Source organism: Schistocerca cancellata, chromosome 9 (genome assembly GCF_023864275.1).
Source record: "Schistocerca cancellata isolate TAMUIC-IGC-003103 chromosome 9, iqSchCanc2.1, whole genome shotgun sequence".
Lineage (NCBI taxonomy): Eukaryota > Metazoa > Arthropoda > Insecta > Orthoptera > Acrididae > Schistocerca > Schistocerca cancellata.
Genome location: NC_064634.1, coordinates 80,121,283 through 80,138,010, shown reverse-complemented (window position 1 = coordinate 80,138,010; position 16,728 = coordinate 80,121,283). Strand labels below are relative to the sequence as shown.

The 16,728-nt window shown below is 44.9% G+C and overlaps 2 protein-coding genes across 3 annotated transcripts in view; one reads left to right on the top strand and one right to left on the bottom strand.

Moving 5' to 3' along the window:
• Positions 1–16,728, top strand: part of LOC126100519 (serine protease inhibitor I/II-like) — a 154,417-nt gene that overhangs the window by 48,646 nt on the left and 89,043 nt on the right. The window lies entirely within an intron of this gene.
• LOC126101191 (protease inhibitors-like) overlaps positions 15,834–16,728 on the bottom strand; it is a 76,429-nt gene continuing 75,534 nt past the window's right edge. Inside the window, exon 5 of the mRNA XM_049911887.1 lies at positions 15,834–15,953. The gene's annotated coding sequence lies outside the window, so the exon portion shown is untranslated. The remainder of the gene's footprint in view (positions 15,954–16,728) is intronic.

Below are 16,728 nucleotides of genomic sequence, written 5' to 3'. Positions count from 1 at the left end.
TATAAGATAATGCATTTTTCTGTGTAAGCTACTACCATGAAGCCAAAAACTGCAGCTTCCTTAGAAAGAGGAATTCAGAGACCGAAGTGTTAAAAGATCTTTCTTTTATTTTTTTATTTTATAGTTCAATAAATCGTAACTTTTGTAATAACATTTTATGCACTTAGATAATAAATCTAAAACGCTGCGTTATAGGCTTTCAATTCGAAAACTGCTCTAAAGTGTTATTTTTGTGGAATAGCTATCGCAGAACATTCCTTAGCAGAGACAACATAATACATTCAGCCTAGCGGTCTATGCATCCCATTCTATTCTTGACTACGGTCTTCGTCTAGATCCCAAATGTAACTTCCGTAACTTTAATTACGAAACATTAATCGCCATACAGCAGTCATCAGGCACCACATTTTTTGACACAGGTGGTACTGTTTTTGCATGAGACCATGTATCGAGCGCTGATTTCAGTTTGTATCTGACACCAGCAGTTCGCCGAATCACGTTTATCAATTGAAATTAATGAAGTTAAAGGAACGATTCAGATGGAAAGACAAGCAAAGAATGAAGGTTTTCACGACCGGATGACATAGCTGCTAGTAAACCTTTCGGAATGTAAGGCCGTGGTCCAAGAAACTCTGCTGTTCCCGCCCTCCTCTGTTGACATGTGGTGTATACAAAATTCCGTGTACGTGTGGTAAATTCTATATTAGAACTACCAACGGGAGCCTAAATACACCGCTAAAAGAGCACAAAAGTCATTGCCGACTAGGAAAAATAGAGAAATCAGCTGTAGCAGAGCATGCTCTTCAGTCAGGAAACCACGAAGTGAAGGTTTCTGAAACAGAAATTTTATCTACAACGTGAAATTATTATCCACGACTATGTAGAGAAGCCATTGATATTTATGAGCATCAGGACAATTTTAATAGGGAAGAGGAGGCAATGAAACTTAGCGACATATGGTCAGTAGCTCTACAGAGTCGCTAGGCTATTTTGTATTTGACAAGACGACAATCGATAGTTAAGTTTTATCTTTGACAAGGATTATCTCTGCTCATCACGTATTACTTCGTCCACGCCCCTTTTCCTGCAGTATATATATCGCTCTCGGACGTCCGACCGGTCAGTCGGCAAGATTCAGCACAGGAGCGCCTCTGAGGATGTCCAGCGGAGTCCTGGTCGAAACGTCAGGAGCAGAAGAGTTTCTTGGACAACCACCTCACATCCCGAAAGGTTTACTAGCAGCTAATGCAAGCAAAATTTTGAATATTAATGGCGAAGAAATACACTCACTCATTTTGGGTATTCTAATTAGACGGGAACCTTGTTTCGGTGGCTCGAACGATTTACAAATCACGTTTGTGTTGCATTTAGAGCCTTGTGATAACGTCATTGGCCAAAATCGACAGATGGTACCGAATACTCTGGTATACCTGACCACTATACACCGGATATCTTGCATGATGTACTTGTAGCTAGTCGTCTTTGAGCGTAAATAGACTTATGAATTCTGGTAAACCTCTGTGTAATTTTAATGTGTTTGCTATGCATAATGTTATACTGTGGGTTGCCTGTTTGAGTCGGTGATTCATTTCAGTCTCTCCACAGCAGTTTTATTAATGTTGCAAGGCAATGAAACGGGTGTTCTGGTTGTCGTACTGACAGAATTGTTATCACCATGTTCTCGCAACTTTTCAAGGACTCGTCTGCAATCCTTCAAGCTGTCGGTCTAAATGACGCTTCTAACACAAAAAGCTGTACTGCCAACTAACGTGAGCGTCGAAATTCTCACTGCTCCAGCCGCCCATTGTGTTGTGTGCTCGAGGTGAAACGCCGTGAGAACAAGTGCAGTTGATTTATGTCGACTCACGTGAAGGCTACCCACGATGCTTTCCAAGAACATCCTGCTAATTACTGCGTCTGCTCAAGGACATATACGTCCTCCCCGACGGCAAAACTCAATAGCTGAAATCTCAGTCGACATCGCTTCAAATTCCCCAAAGTATATCTACTTAGTTACTTGCTTACAGATCATGCAGCGACCTTACAGAATGCCTAGATCAGATCGCGTCCTGTGCAGCTTCAATCTCGTTTCCTGTGGACCCTAACTGTTGGCCGACCGGAGTGGCCGTGCGGTTCTAGGCGCTACAGTCTGGAACCGAGCGACCGCTACGGTCGCAGATTCGAATCCTGCCTCGGGCATGGATGTGTGTGATGTCCTTAGGTTAGTTAGCTTTAATTAGTTCTAAGTTCTAGGCGAATGATGACCTCAGAAGTTAAGTCGCATAGTGGTCGTAGCCATTTGAACCATTTTTGAACCCTAAATGTTGCACGTCTTTCCGTACTCCATCCTTCCATCTTGATCTAGGTCGTGGTCTTCCTATCAACACTACATTTGGAATACCATCTACATGCTCGCAACATGTGAAGACCATTGCACTCGCATGGCCTTTGCTTCTTGTACAATATTGTGGTGATTCATCATAGCGCGTATCTCTTAGGATGTTTCTTTCATACACAATCAGTTTTTGTCTCTAGCTGTTGGTGACACTCATTCTGTGCCACATAACTGTATTGGGCAATTACTGTACCACGTGCGTCCGTTTTAACTTTCGTAAGGCAACCCACGATCCACGGACCTTGCCCCGTCGGAGAGGTGGCTTGCGTGCCTCAGTGATGCAGATAGTCTTACTGTAGGTGCAACCACAACGGAGGGTTATCTGTTGAGAGGCCAGACAAACGTGTGGTTCCTGAAGAGGAGCAGCAGCCTTTTCAGTAGTTGCAGGGGCAACAGACTGGATGATATTGACAGATCTGGCCTTGTAACATCAATCAAAACAGCCCTGCTGTGCTGGTACTGCGAACGGCTGAAAGCAAGAGGAAACTACGTGCCGTAATTTTTCAAAAATGGTTCAAATGGCTCTGAGCACCGTGGGACTTAACATCTGAGGTCATCAGTCCCCTAGAACTTAGAACTACTTAAACCTAACTTACCTAAGGACATCACATACATGCATGCCCGAGGCAGGATTCGAACCTGCCACCGTAGCGGTCGCGCGGTTCCAGACTGAAGCGCCTAGAACCGCTCGGCCACACCGGCCGGCCCGTAATTTTTCTCGAGGACGTGCTGCTCTACTGTAAGTGCACGGAGAACTCCATCAACTCCATCAAATTACACTTCGCACTTAAGACCACAGCAACAGCAGAGATAACCCATGATTTCATGATTGATGTTAGGTTGTTATATGATTTGGAAGCATTAACGTTTCGTTCCTTTACTCCTAGCTAGACATTATTTCTCCACTTGAATCATGATTCCAAGCATTTATAGTTCTCAAGTACCTACAACCTCATCTCTCCCACCTGTAGATCCCCAGGCACGTAATTGTTCACCCTTCTATCATTTGCAACTTTTCTATGTTGATTCACAAGCCCATCTTCCTTGCACTACTTCACTCTTTTCATCACTTCTCCTCTTGACTGTACTATACAGCGCATGGATAAAAGTATGCAAACACCGCGGGAAATGCGAGCTTGACCAAAAATGTAGACGCTAGCCAAGCCTACAGGCTGTGCTGTTGTATTTGACCATGTACGGCACCTGTGCAACGTCCTCAGTTCGTTGGAAGTGTCAGTCGCAATCAGAGCAATGTTCTGTGTAGTTGTGAGTGCATTATGTCGGAGCTAAGTGAATTCGAACGTAGGTACATTGTTGGTGCTCGCATGGTGCGCACTTCTAAACCAAGGGAGCCGAAGTGTCGTGTCTGGTCTTTCAAGAGACGCTGGATCGTAGTTATTAAACTGCATACAGGAAAAGCGGGAAACCATCATCCGCTAAGTCTCAACGCGGTCAAAGTGTGTATTGAGTGATCGCAGTGGACGGTCATGACTGTGACGAAAAATAAGAAGACGATAGCTGCAAAAGTCACTGCAGAACTGAATGTTGCTCTCGAGAACACTGTCGGCGTCAAAATATGAGAAAGGGATCTCCATAAGCAGGGAACTGCAGGGTGAGTTTGAATTCAAAGACCACTCATCAGAGATGCAAATGCGCTTGACAGGAAAACGCGGTGCCCAAGCCGTAAGACCTGGACTGGGGAGCAATGGAAGAATGTCGCACTAGTCTTGTTTACCACTGTTTCCAACTTCTGGCCGAGTTTAGGTCCCAAGAGTGGAACATGACTTGGGTTCCACCGATGATTTGGGCAGCCATAGCGTGGTATTTCATAGGAGCTTTGGTTACCCTTCAAGGTGGCACTACTGCCAAGGGTTGGGCGACCAGTTTGGCTGATAGGACCATCCCATGGTGCAATGTTTGTTCCTAAACGGTGTTCCAAGATGACAGGGACCCTGATAACAGCGCTCACATCGTCCAGCATTGGTTATGTGTGCACGAGAATGCTTTTTCAGACATCTCCTGGCTGTCACAGTCACCAGATCTCAATGGGACTGAGGTCTTGTGGTCTACTTTAGAGAGAGAGGTACGTGATCGCTATCCACCTCCATCATCGTTACCTAAACTTGCCGCCGGCCGGAGTGGCCGAGCGGTTCTAGGCGCTACAGCCTGGAACCGCGCGATCGCTACGGTCGCAGGTTCGAATCCTGCCTCGGGCATGGATGTGTGTGATGTCCTTAGGTTAGTTAGGTTTAAATAGTTCTAAGTTCTAGGGGACTGATCTACATCTACATTTATACTCCGCAAGCCACCCAACGGTGTGTGGCGGAGGGCACTTTACATGCCACTGTCATTACCTCCCTTTCCTGTTCCAGTCGCGTATGGTTCGCGGGAAGAACGACTGTCTGAAAGCCTCCGTGCGCGCTCTAATCTCTCTAATTTTACATTCGTGATCTCCTCGGGAGGTATAAGTAGGGGGAAGCAATATATTCGATACCTCATCCAGAAACGCACCCTCTCGAAACCTGGCGAGCAAGCTACACCGCGATGCAGAGCGCCTCTCTTCCAAAGTCTGCCACTTGAGTTTGCTAAACATCTCCGTAACGCTATCACGGTTACCAAATAACCCTGTGACGAAACGCGCCGCTCTTCTTTGGATCTTCTCTATCTCCTCCGTCAACCCGATCTGGTACGGATCCCACACTGATGCGCAATACTCAAGTATAGGTCGAAAGAGTGTTTTGTAAGCCACCTCCTTTGTTGATGGACTACATTTTCTAAGGACTCTTCCAATGAATCTCAACCGGTACCCGCCTTACCAACAATTAATTTTATATGATCTTTCCAATTCAAATCGTTCCGCACGCATACTCCCAGATATTTTACAGAAGTAACTGCTACCAGTGTTTGTTCTGTTATCATATAATCATACAATAAAGGATCCTTCTTTCTATGTATTCGCAATACATTACATTTGTCTATGTTAAGGGTCAGTTGCCTCTCCCTGCACCAATTGCCTATCCGCTGCAGATCTTCCTGCATTTCGCTACAATTTTCTAATGCTGTAACTTCTCTGTATATTACAGCATCAATGGTTCAAATGGCTCTGAGCACTATGGGACTTAACTTCTAAGGTCATCAGTCCCATAGAACTTAGAACTACTTAAACCTAACTAACCTAAGGACATCACACACATCCATGCCCGAGGCAGGATTCGAACCTGCGACCGTAGCGGTCACGCGGTTCCAGACTGAAGCGCCTAGAACCGCACGGCCACATCGGCCGGCTATTACAGCATCATCCGCGAAAAGCCGCATGGAACTTCCGACACTATCTACTAGGTCATTTATATATATTGTGAAAAGGAATGGTCCCATAACACTCCCCTGTGGCACGCCAGAGGTTACTTTAACGTCTGTAGACGTCTCTCCATTGATAACAACATGCTGTGCTCTGTTTGCTAAAAACTCTTCAATCCAGCCACACAGCTGGTCTGATATTCCGTAGGCTCTTACTTTGTTTATCAGGCGACAGTGCGGAACTGTATCGAACGCCTTCCGGAAGTCAAGGAAAATAGCATCCACCTGGGAACCTGTATCTAATATTTTCTGGGTCTCACGAACAAATAAAGCGAGTTGGGTCTCACACGATCGCTGTTTCCGGAATCCATGTTGATACCTACATAGTACACTCCTGGAAATGGAAAAAAGAACACATTGACACCGGTGTGTCAGACCCACCATACTTTCTCCAGACACTGCGAGAGGGCTGTACAAGCAATTATCACACGCACGGCACAGCGGACACACCAGGAACCGCGGTGTTGGCCGTCGAATGGTGCTAGCTGCGCAGCATTTGTGCACCGCCGCCGTCAGTGTCAGCCAGTTTGCCGTGGCATACGGAGCTCCATCGCAGTCTTTAACACTGGTAGCATGCCGCGACAGCGTGGACGTGAACCGTATGTGCAGTTGACAGACTTTGAGCGAGGGCGTATAGTGGGCATGCGGGAGGCCGGGTGGACGTACCGCCGAATTGCTCAACACGTGGGGCGTGAGGTCTCCACAGTACATCGATGTTGTCGTCAGTGGTCGGCGGAAGGTGCACGTGCCCGTCGACCTGGGACCGGACCGCAGCGACGCACGGATGCACGCCAAGACCGTAGGATCCTACGCAGTGCCGTAGGGGACCGCACCGCCACTTCCCAGCAAATTAGGGACACTGTTGCTCCTGGTGTATCGGCGAGGACCATTCGCAACCGTCTCCATGAAGCTGGGCTACGGTCCCGCACACCGTTAGGCCGTCTTCCGCTCACGCCCCAACATCGTGCAGCCCGCCTCCAGTGGTGTCGCGACAGGCGTGAATGGAGGGACGAATGGAGACGTGTCGTCTTCAGCGATGAGAGTCGCTTCTGCCTTGGTGCCAATGATGGTCGTATGCGTGTTTGGCGCCGTGCAGGTGAGCACCACAATCAGGACTGCATACGACCGAGGCACACAGGGCCAACACCCGGCATCATGGTGTGGGGAGCGATCTCCTACACTGGCCGTACACCACTGGTGATCGTCGAGGGGACACTGAATAGTGCACGGTACATCCAAACCGTCATCGAACCCATCGTTCTACCATTCCTAGACCGGCAAGGGAACTTGCTGTTCCAACAGGACAATGCACGTCCGCATGTATCCCGTGCCACCCAACGTGCTCTAGAAGGTGTAAGTCAACTACCCTGGCCAGCAAGATCTCCGGATCTGTCCCCCATTGAGCATGTTTGGGACTGGATGAAGCGTCGTCTCACGCGGTCTGCACGTCCAGCACGAACGCTGGTCCAACTGAGGCGCCAGGTGGAAATGGCATGGCAAGCCGTTCCACAGGACTACATCCAGCATCTCTACGATCGTCTCCATGGGAGAATAGCAGCCTGCATTGCTGCGAAAGGTGGATATACACTGTACTAGTGCCGACATTGTGCATGCTCTGTTGCCTGTGTCTATGTGCCTGTGGTTCTGTCAGTGTGATCATGTGATGTATCTGACCCCAGGAATGTGTCAATAAAGTTTCCCCTTCCTGGGACAATGAATTCACGGTGTTCTTATTTCAATTTCCAGGAGTGTAGATTCCGGGTTTCCAAAAACGACTTGATACTCGAGCAAAAAACATGTTCTAAAATTCTACAACAGTCGACGTCAGAGATATAGGTCTATAGTTTTGCGCATCTGCTCGACGACCCTTCTTGAAGACTGGGACTACCTGTGCTCTTTTCCAATCTTTTGGAACCTTCCGTTCCTCTAGAGACTTGCGGTACACGGCTGTTAGAAAGGGGGCAAGTTCTTTCGCGTACTCTGTGTAGAATCGAATTGGTATCCCGTCAGGTCCAGTGGACTTTCCTCTGTTGAGTGATTCCAGCTGCTTTTCTATTCCTTGGACACTTATTTCGATGTCAGCCATTTTTTCGTTTGTGCGAGGATTTAGAGAAGGAACTGCAGTGCGGTCTTCCTCTGTGAAACAGCTTTAGAAAAAGGTGTTTAGTATTTCAGCTTTACGCGTGTCATCCTCTGTTTCAATGCCTGATGACCCCAGAAGTTGAGTCCCATAGTGCTCAGAGCCATTTGAACCATTTTGAACCTAAACTTGCCACTATTCTCCAGGTAGAATGGTAGAAGACTCCCTTTAAAGCCATACAGCACCTGCATTTATCAATTCCGAGATGACTGGAAGGTGTTTTTGAATGCCAATGGCTTCACTACACCGTGTTAGGCATAGTAATGTGTGTTGGTTTCTTTGGTGCACCTATACTTTTTGTCCACCTCCTGTAGCTGTAATGTCATCTGCCTATGCTTGTATTTCCAGATTTTCACCCAGACCGATGACCTTCCTACAAACTTCGTAATTTATTGTACGAGGTGTTTCAAAAAGATTCGTCAGTTTTTGCAAGACTTTTAATAAAGATGAAACGTAGCTGGTATTTTAACTTCAGCGTCGAATATAGAAGTTCACCTGCCATATGTTGCCTATACTAGCAGTTGCAGATAGGTGTCTCCCAGACTGAGATAGCTCGCTTGTTCATCACGCAGCCGCGCGGGTTTAGCCGAGCGGTCTGGGGCGCTGCAGTCATGGACTGTGCGGCTGGTCCCGGCGGAGGTTCGAGTCCTCCCTCGGGCATGGGTGTGTGTGTGTGTGTTTGTACTTAGGATAACTTAGCTTAATTAGTGTGTAAGCTTATGGACTGATGACCTTAGCAGTTAAGTCCCATAAGAATTCACACACATTATTAAAACATATATTCATCACACAATGCGTGGAGAATCAGGACAGAGGCAACACAACAGCTACACACGTCTTGTGTTATCCGTTTCAGCAGGTGCAGCTCAGCTGCACCTTCGTGTAAGAGGATTTCTTAACAGTGAGCTGCCTCAGAGTCTGCGTCTTTGCGCGTCCGCTTTCAACAACTTTGAGGGTACTGCGTCGCCACTTAGAAACATCATTGAATGTAGTGACTCAAACGTGCTCTCAAAACTGTGGCACGAGTCTCACTGTCAAGCGAAGGTTTGTCGTGCACCTTTTATCTGGAAGGTAATTTAAGAAGTACGCCACCTTATATTTGCATGCATGTAAAATATAAACTCTTGTAATATCAGGCAGTTGTTTTCAAAATAATAACTTCGTACTCCTGTGCGTAACTTATGGCGAACCCCAATATTCTATCTGCATCCATGTAGGGGGTATACAGGGTGAGTCACCTAACATTACCGCTGGATATATTTCGTAAACCACATCAAATACTGACGAATCGATTCCACAGACCGAACGTGAGGAGAGGGGCTAGTGTAATTGGTTAATACAAACCATAAAAAAATGCACGGAAGTATGTTTTTTAACACAAACCTACGTTTTTTTAAATGGAACCCCGTTAGATTTGTTAGCACATCCGAACATGTAAACAAATACGTAATCAGTGCCGTTTGTTGCATTGTAAAATGTTAATTACATCCGGAGATATTGTAACCTAAAGTTGACGCTTGAGTACCACTCCTCCGCTGTTCGATCGTGTGTGTCGGAGATCACCGAATTACGTAGTCATTCCAAAGGGAACGGTGCTGGACCTTAGGTACAGAATAGACTGGAACAGCACATTACGTCCACATGCTAACACCTTTTTATTGGTCTTTTTCACTGACGCACATGTACATTACCGTGAGGGGTGATGTACACGTTCGACGGGCGTTTCATAGGACGTGGAGGACGCATAAATTGGCCAGCCCGTTCTCCTGATCTTACACCTCTGGACTTCTTTTTGTCGGGTACGTTAAAGGAGAATGTGTACCGTGATGTGCCTACAATCCCAGAGGATATGAAACAACGTATTGTGGCAGCCTGCGGCGACATTACACCAGATGTACTGCGGCGTATACGACATTCATTACGCCAGAGATTGCAATTGTGTGCAGCAAATGATGGCCACCACATTGAACATCTATTGGCCTGACATGTCGGGACACACTCTATTCCACCCCGTAATTAAAAACGGAAACCACGTGTGTACGTGCACTTCACCCCTCATGGTAACGTACATGTGCGTCAGTGAAAAAGACCAATAAAAAGGTGTTAGCATGTGGACGTAATGTGCTGTTCCAGTCTCTTCTGTACCTAAGGTCCATCACCGTTCCCTTTGGATCCCTAAGTAATTCGGTGCTCTCCGATACACACGATCGAACAGCGGAGGAGTGGTACTCAAGCGTCAACTTTAGGTTACAATATTCCGGATGTAATTAACATTTTACAATGCAACAAGCGGCACTGATTACGTATTCGTTTATATGTTCAGATGTGCTAACAAAACTACCTGGGTTCCATTTAAAAAAACGTAGGTTTGTGTTAAAAAACATACTTCCGTGCATTTTTGTATGGTTTGTAGTAAACAATTATACTAGCCCCTCTCCTCACGTTCGGTCTGTGGAGTCGATTTGTCAATATTTGATGTGGTTTACGAAATATATCCAGCGGTAACGTTAGGTGACTCACCCTGTATAGCCTAGTGAAATCGCGTCAGTCCTTTGGAAACACCCTGTAATTCCCTCTGATCACTTGCAATAACTTACATCCTTTTTTACTAAAGCATTGAACACAGTGCCCTACAAATTTAAATTAAAAAATTATACTAGCAATAGTATTGCGCGCATTCTGTTCAACACTAAAGACAAGATTCTACCTTTAAAACAGAGTGTAATTTATAGGATTTCCGCAGTCTGTGTGCAAATTATATATCAGTCAATCATGTAGGTGTACAACCAATCTGACTGAGAATGAAAAGAACTGGAGACTGAAAGAAAGTAAGATTGCACCCTTGCTGAATACCCTTTGAATGTCATTCTTGTTAAATTAAATGTGACGTTCTCCATAGATGAATTAGAGACAAAAACTAAGGCTACTTGAAATTTTGAGCCGGCCGTGGTGGCCGTGCGGTTCTAGGCGCTACAGTCTGGAACCGAGCGACCGCTACGGTCGCAGGTTCGAATCCTGCCTCGGGCATGGATGTGTGCAATGTCTTTAGTTTAGTTAGGTTTAATTAGTTCTAAGTTCTAGGCGACTGATGACCTCAGAAGTTAAGTCGCATAGTGCTCAGAGCCATTTGAACCATTTTTTTGGAATCCTGACTATTAATAAACACCAATAAAAATACTCTGACACCGTCCTTAATGAGCAAACTTATGAAGGCAGCATCCAATTAATATTTTTCTCACCATTAGGTAATATGGTTATTATGTAATATGGTTATTATAAGTGTTCCACATCCACACTTCAATAGACTCCTTTCCCCAGTCCCCTCCCTCCCCACTACGCTTTTTCACGAGCTTTCCATCACATTCACCGGTTCGTCCATGTCAGATAATAGTCTGTCCCATTGTTCACTTGTTCGACGTTTTTCGCTTATACATTCCTTCACTTTTGCCCTTTGAGTTTGAAGTAATATAAGACTCATTTGTTCAGACCTTCTGCGTCTGTTTCAATACGCTTCTACATTTTTATCGACAGATGGTAGTAAAATGTCATATATCTTTGAAAAACAATCCTTATCCGCCTATGAACTCACGCTGATGTCGTGTGGACTGTTCAGTTTTAAATTATCTGAGGATGACCTAGAAACCCGGAAGCCGGTTCATATCGAACTATACCGAGCGAGGTGGCGCAGTGGTTAGCACACAGGACTCGCATTCGGGAGGACGACGGTTCAATCCCGTCTCCGGCCATCCTGATTTAGATTTGCCGTGATTTCCCTAAATCGCTTCAGGCTAATGCCGGGATGGTTCCTTTGAAAGGGCACGGCCGAATTTCTTCCCCATCCTTCCCTCACCCGAGCTTGCGCTCCGTCTCTAATGACCTCGTTGTCGAGGGGACGTTAAACGCTAATCTCCTCCTCCTCCTCATATCGAACTATTAAATAAAAGTTATTGTGCAACATTAATACTGTATTTTTAAGCGCACATAGGCGTAAATGCAACCAATCTCTCACGTTCCATCCGTGAATCGAACGGGATGAAACCTTAATAAGAGTTGCGATGAAAATTATCCTTTGCCTCACACTTCAAAGCGATTCGCATTAGAACCCAGACCTCGCTTTCGCGGCCGCATTCCTTACTGGGTTACATATGCAAGACTCATGTCCATCCATCACAACTGCAGTTCTAACCAAACAGAAAGTTCCACAAAGTCGTGCAGCTGACTGCGGAGTGAAGCAGACCACAGGCTGCGCTTAAAACACGCTCCATCAATTCATTTTTCTCGGAGGTGCTTATCCAAAAAGATACCGAGGTGAGCAGAGTTTATACAATATAAGAAAGCTCCTGCAGAAGTCAAGCTGAGAGGGCAGTCGTGTCTGGGTAGCTCAGCAACATAAAGTATGAGCAGTGACTGGTGATACGTACTCTTATGGTATTCGTGTACATGACACAGCGTTGGAGGTAAAACTGTAGAGGGAAGACTTGAATACGGTAATCAGGTTGAAATGGATGTAGATTTCGGTAGTTATTCGGGATGAAGAGGCCTGAACAGGATAGACTAGCGTGGTGTTATGTACCAAACCAGTCTTCGGAGTGAAGACAACAACAATACATTCAGTGCAACACGCATCATCCTCTTACCTGGCTTTTCAATCTCATACGTGTATATACTCACTGAAAATATTAGCGCTGATTGCTACTCATTAGAATGTAAGCATTCTTCGGTATTTTTTAACTTCATTGCCTGTCTTATTACACATTTTACAGGTGAACTGAAAGACAATAAATAAAAAAATGTAAGAGCGTTATCATTCGATAGGAAATGTCCAGATTTGCACATATTTAATCTACAATTTTCCCAACCATCTGCTCCTATTAATGAAATGGCTCTTAACTTCTCTGATGAAACCACGGAACGAATTAAGAAGGCTAAAGTAAGTTCATCGTCACTTTCACCCGTATTCGGATGTGTAGTCCCATTGCAGGTTACTGATACAGCAGTGTTCCTGAGGACGCCAAGCGCGTCCGATGTTTCTCCCGTCCTATCTTTCCAAACTCTGGCTGGTGTTGTGGTGTCTGGATTTGTTTCTGTATGAAGCATTTTTGTTTATATTCATCAGTGTGCTTCAGAGTTACTTTTATTTTCAGTTCTTTGCATGTATCTTCAGTGTCAATTGTGTCTCCTTTTCTGCTACCTTTTACGTTTCCCCAGCTTGTTCTTCACTTCCTGCTCTCGCCACAAGTATTCGGATGCAGTTTCTTATGTTAATGTGCGGTGAGAAACAATTTGTCGTAGTTCCAATTTTTTATTCTTTATTGCCTTGTGATGTACGATTCTACAATCACTTTACAATTTATTTAATTTCTATACGTCCCCGGTAGTGGATAACAACGAGTATCATTATCTTCGTCGTTATTCTTAAGCTAGGATAGTCTACAACATAAGTTACGAAATACGAATGCTTGTTCTAGACGAGGCCATTGCGCATTATTATTAATTACTCCAGACTCTTTTAATTTATGATTTGATATTTATATACAACCTAAGTGAGGTTCTCAGCTTTCCACGCATATCTGCAGAAAACTCGGTCTAGGTATCACTTGCACTGGCTATCCATGTACTCCCCAGAAAAGCAACACGCAAATTTTTCCGTCAATTTTGATTGGAAAGACCGGAATTTGTTGTGGGACATCTTTGAATATTTCCACTTCAGCCCCTACAATTTCATGAAGTTCGGATAGGTGACGGCGCTGTCTAGCCTTGAAAATGGCGGCTGTATCGGTGATGCCATTGAGTTTCTTTTGGCGGAAAACTAGAATATCGCAGATATTCATAGGCGCTTGCAGAATGTAAAGGGAGACCTGGCCGTTAACAAAAGCACGGTGAGCCGTCGGGCGAGGTGTCTTTCACCTACAAGGTCGGCCGGCCCCACACACCTGCGACTCCTGCAAACTGGGAACGTGCGGGCACTCTCACTCGAGGTGATCGACGGGTTACAGTCGAAGACCTCGCTGCTCAACTCGACGTCCCTGTTGGTAGTGCTAACACACTCGTCCAACAGCTGGGATACTCAGTGTGTGTACCCTATGCATTCCTCGCCGCCTACAGAAGAGCAACGAAGGACCACCTGTGCAAAATGAAGGAAGGGAAGCAGTAAGTGGTTTATGGGTAGATTATTTATGCAGCAATACTTTGGCTCCGACGTTAACGTGTAGAGTCGTACCACACGAGCATACAGGTCTTGAGGAAATAATAGGGTTTTGTAGCCAAAAGAATGGGGAATCCTGTGGTGTATTAGAATCCTGAATAAAACCAACTTGCTTTATTGAATTCCCCTTGTACACAAACAAAGTGTACAGCAGAGAGCGGACACCATTGTCACCCCCTTCGTAACTGATGTGTATGGGCACAGAATTAACATAATTGTAATAATCGCCAACTAACGGATGGGCTATTGTCCATCACAAGCGGAAGGATAAATGTTGGATAAAAAGAAAAATTATTTTGTTTGACATGTCTTCTATTCAGTGTTAAAGACGAATATGTGCTTTTGACAACTTGTCGATGTGAAGTTAAACTACTATTATGCCAATGACGACATGATTTTCGCAGCACAAAAAGCTCTAACCCTCCCTCCAAATCTTCGAACATTTTGCACTTCGTCTTCTGTATCTGTGTCCTCCGCCACATCATACTCCTGCATAATCTTCTTAATCCTTCCGCCCCTAACCCTATTCCCCTCTCTCAGAGAGAACACCTTGAGATTCCAATACCTGCCTCAGACTTTACACTAACCACCCTATTGTTTCATTTCTGTTTATCTCTACTACTATTCACCGCTGGTATTAGCATAGCCCACCTTACATCTACTTTCATCCACCACATCCCGCTCCAATGAAACTTACAGCACCACCTCCTAACTAAACACGAAATCCGCCCAGTGATTTAACCATCCTCCCAGCCTTAACAGTACACTCCTCCTCCCCCCCCCCCCATATGAAAGAGTCCCTCATATCCCCGTTTTTTCTCTTACTTTCGAACAGCTCTGTTCCTGGGCCACCTCCGTCAGTTACACATTCTTTGTAAACACTCAACGCCTATTACTGACCTCTCAATTAGCAAAAAAGCATTTACAGAAAGCGGCATCTCTTATTTAAGAACATCTCAGAAAAGTCATCACAAATGCAATGTATAAAATTTAGTAATTCAGAACTACTCAGCTCTTAAAACCACTTTCATATATGTTTCTTGATAGTGAATCAGAACAGCCCCGTCCCTATTCCCCCCCCCCTCCTCTCAACCACCGCCCACCTACTTCTTTCGTGAGGGAGGGATGAAATAACAATAAAGGGAAAAACATATTATTTCGTCCCTTCTTCCACCTTGGTAGCTTGTTTCTTTGGTTGTATATCAGAGGCTCTAGACCTGCTGTATCAGGTCTTTGCCCGAAAAAAATATCACAACGAAAATTTTTATGTCGAATTGATTGTGAAACATGATCTGAAAACTCTCGATTATTTTACTTCGATGTGGGTTTCCCCACTAAACAAAGTCGTGTAGACAATATAGAAACTCAAACGTCTGAAGAATATGAATTAAATAGCACTCTACCTGATTCACTGCTATGCAGAGGCTAAAATATTGCTAAACTTCTCACGAACTAAAGAGTAGTAGCTGACACTGGAAACCACACAAATAATAACCAACACTTAATATCACCGAAGTAGAAAACTAATGCTTGTAAGAAATAATATGAGATGGTTGCAGTGTAGCGATTACCACAGTTGCCACATTGTTTCCTCTGTGTTTAATAAAGTAGAAGTACGACTCTTGAGAGAGTAGGGAAACTGTCAGTGAATGGCGAAGATACACAACCCTGACATTTTATTAACAGAAAATATATTGGTTTTTGTTTGAAACAGAAACAAAAGGTGCGAAACAGGAGGACAGAGTTGATGAGATACGTGCATCACAGGCTGTTGCTCCAACGCCCAGGAAAGTTTCCAGCGGAACCCACATGGCTGTTGAGTCAGGGCAGCTCCAAAATCCTTCGTTGATTGGTAACTGCAAAGAGAGAGTCCATTATTAGAAATCTGACAATACGGTCACGGGCTCCACAAAGACATCATCAGTTCATGGTATCCTGTATCATAACAGCACAACAATTGACCACTAGATATCATGGGAGACAAACCCACCAGTGTAAATGGAGGTTGCGAATACTTTCTTCTAAACAAAGACGCAGAAAGAGGAGATTGGGCCGGCTAGGAGACCTGAGTGACTTACACTGTGGACTATTCATTGGCTGTCACCTGAGTAATAAATCCGTCAGCAACTTTTCAATACTTCTAAAGCTCCCCGACTGGTGGTGACGAGTAGTGGAAACGCTAAGGAACAGCCATGACCAAACCAAGACCAGGCAGGCCCCACACGCTGATGGACTGGGACCATCGACCACTATGAAGAGTAGTTATAAGAAATCGCATGAAATAAGCGTAAAAAATCACTTGTGTGTTCCAAACTGCTATCAGCAGGTAGCTAGCACAACGGCTGTGTTACTGGAAACGAGTGATTGGGAAAGATGAATCACACTGCATCCTATAGCAGTTCAATGGAAGGGTTTGGATTAGGCGAATGGCTGGAGAACATTACCTGCCATCATGTGTAGTGCCAGCAGTGAAGTACGGAGGAGGCAGTGTTATGGTGTGGCGTTTAAAATATGTAAATACTAAATGTGGAAGGACACAAACACATTTCCCAGCATTGTGTACTGTGCACAGTAGAGGAACAGTTGGTTTATCAGCATACATTGCTCCCTGTCATAACATTATTTTATAAT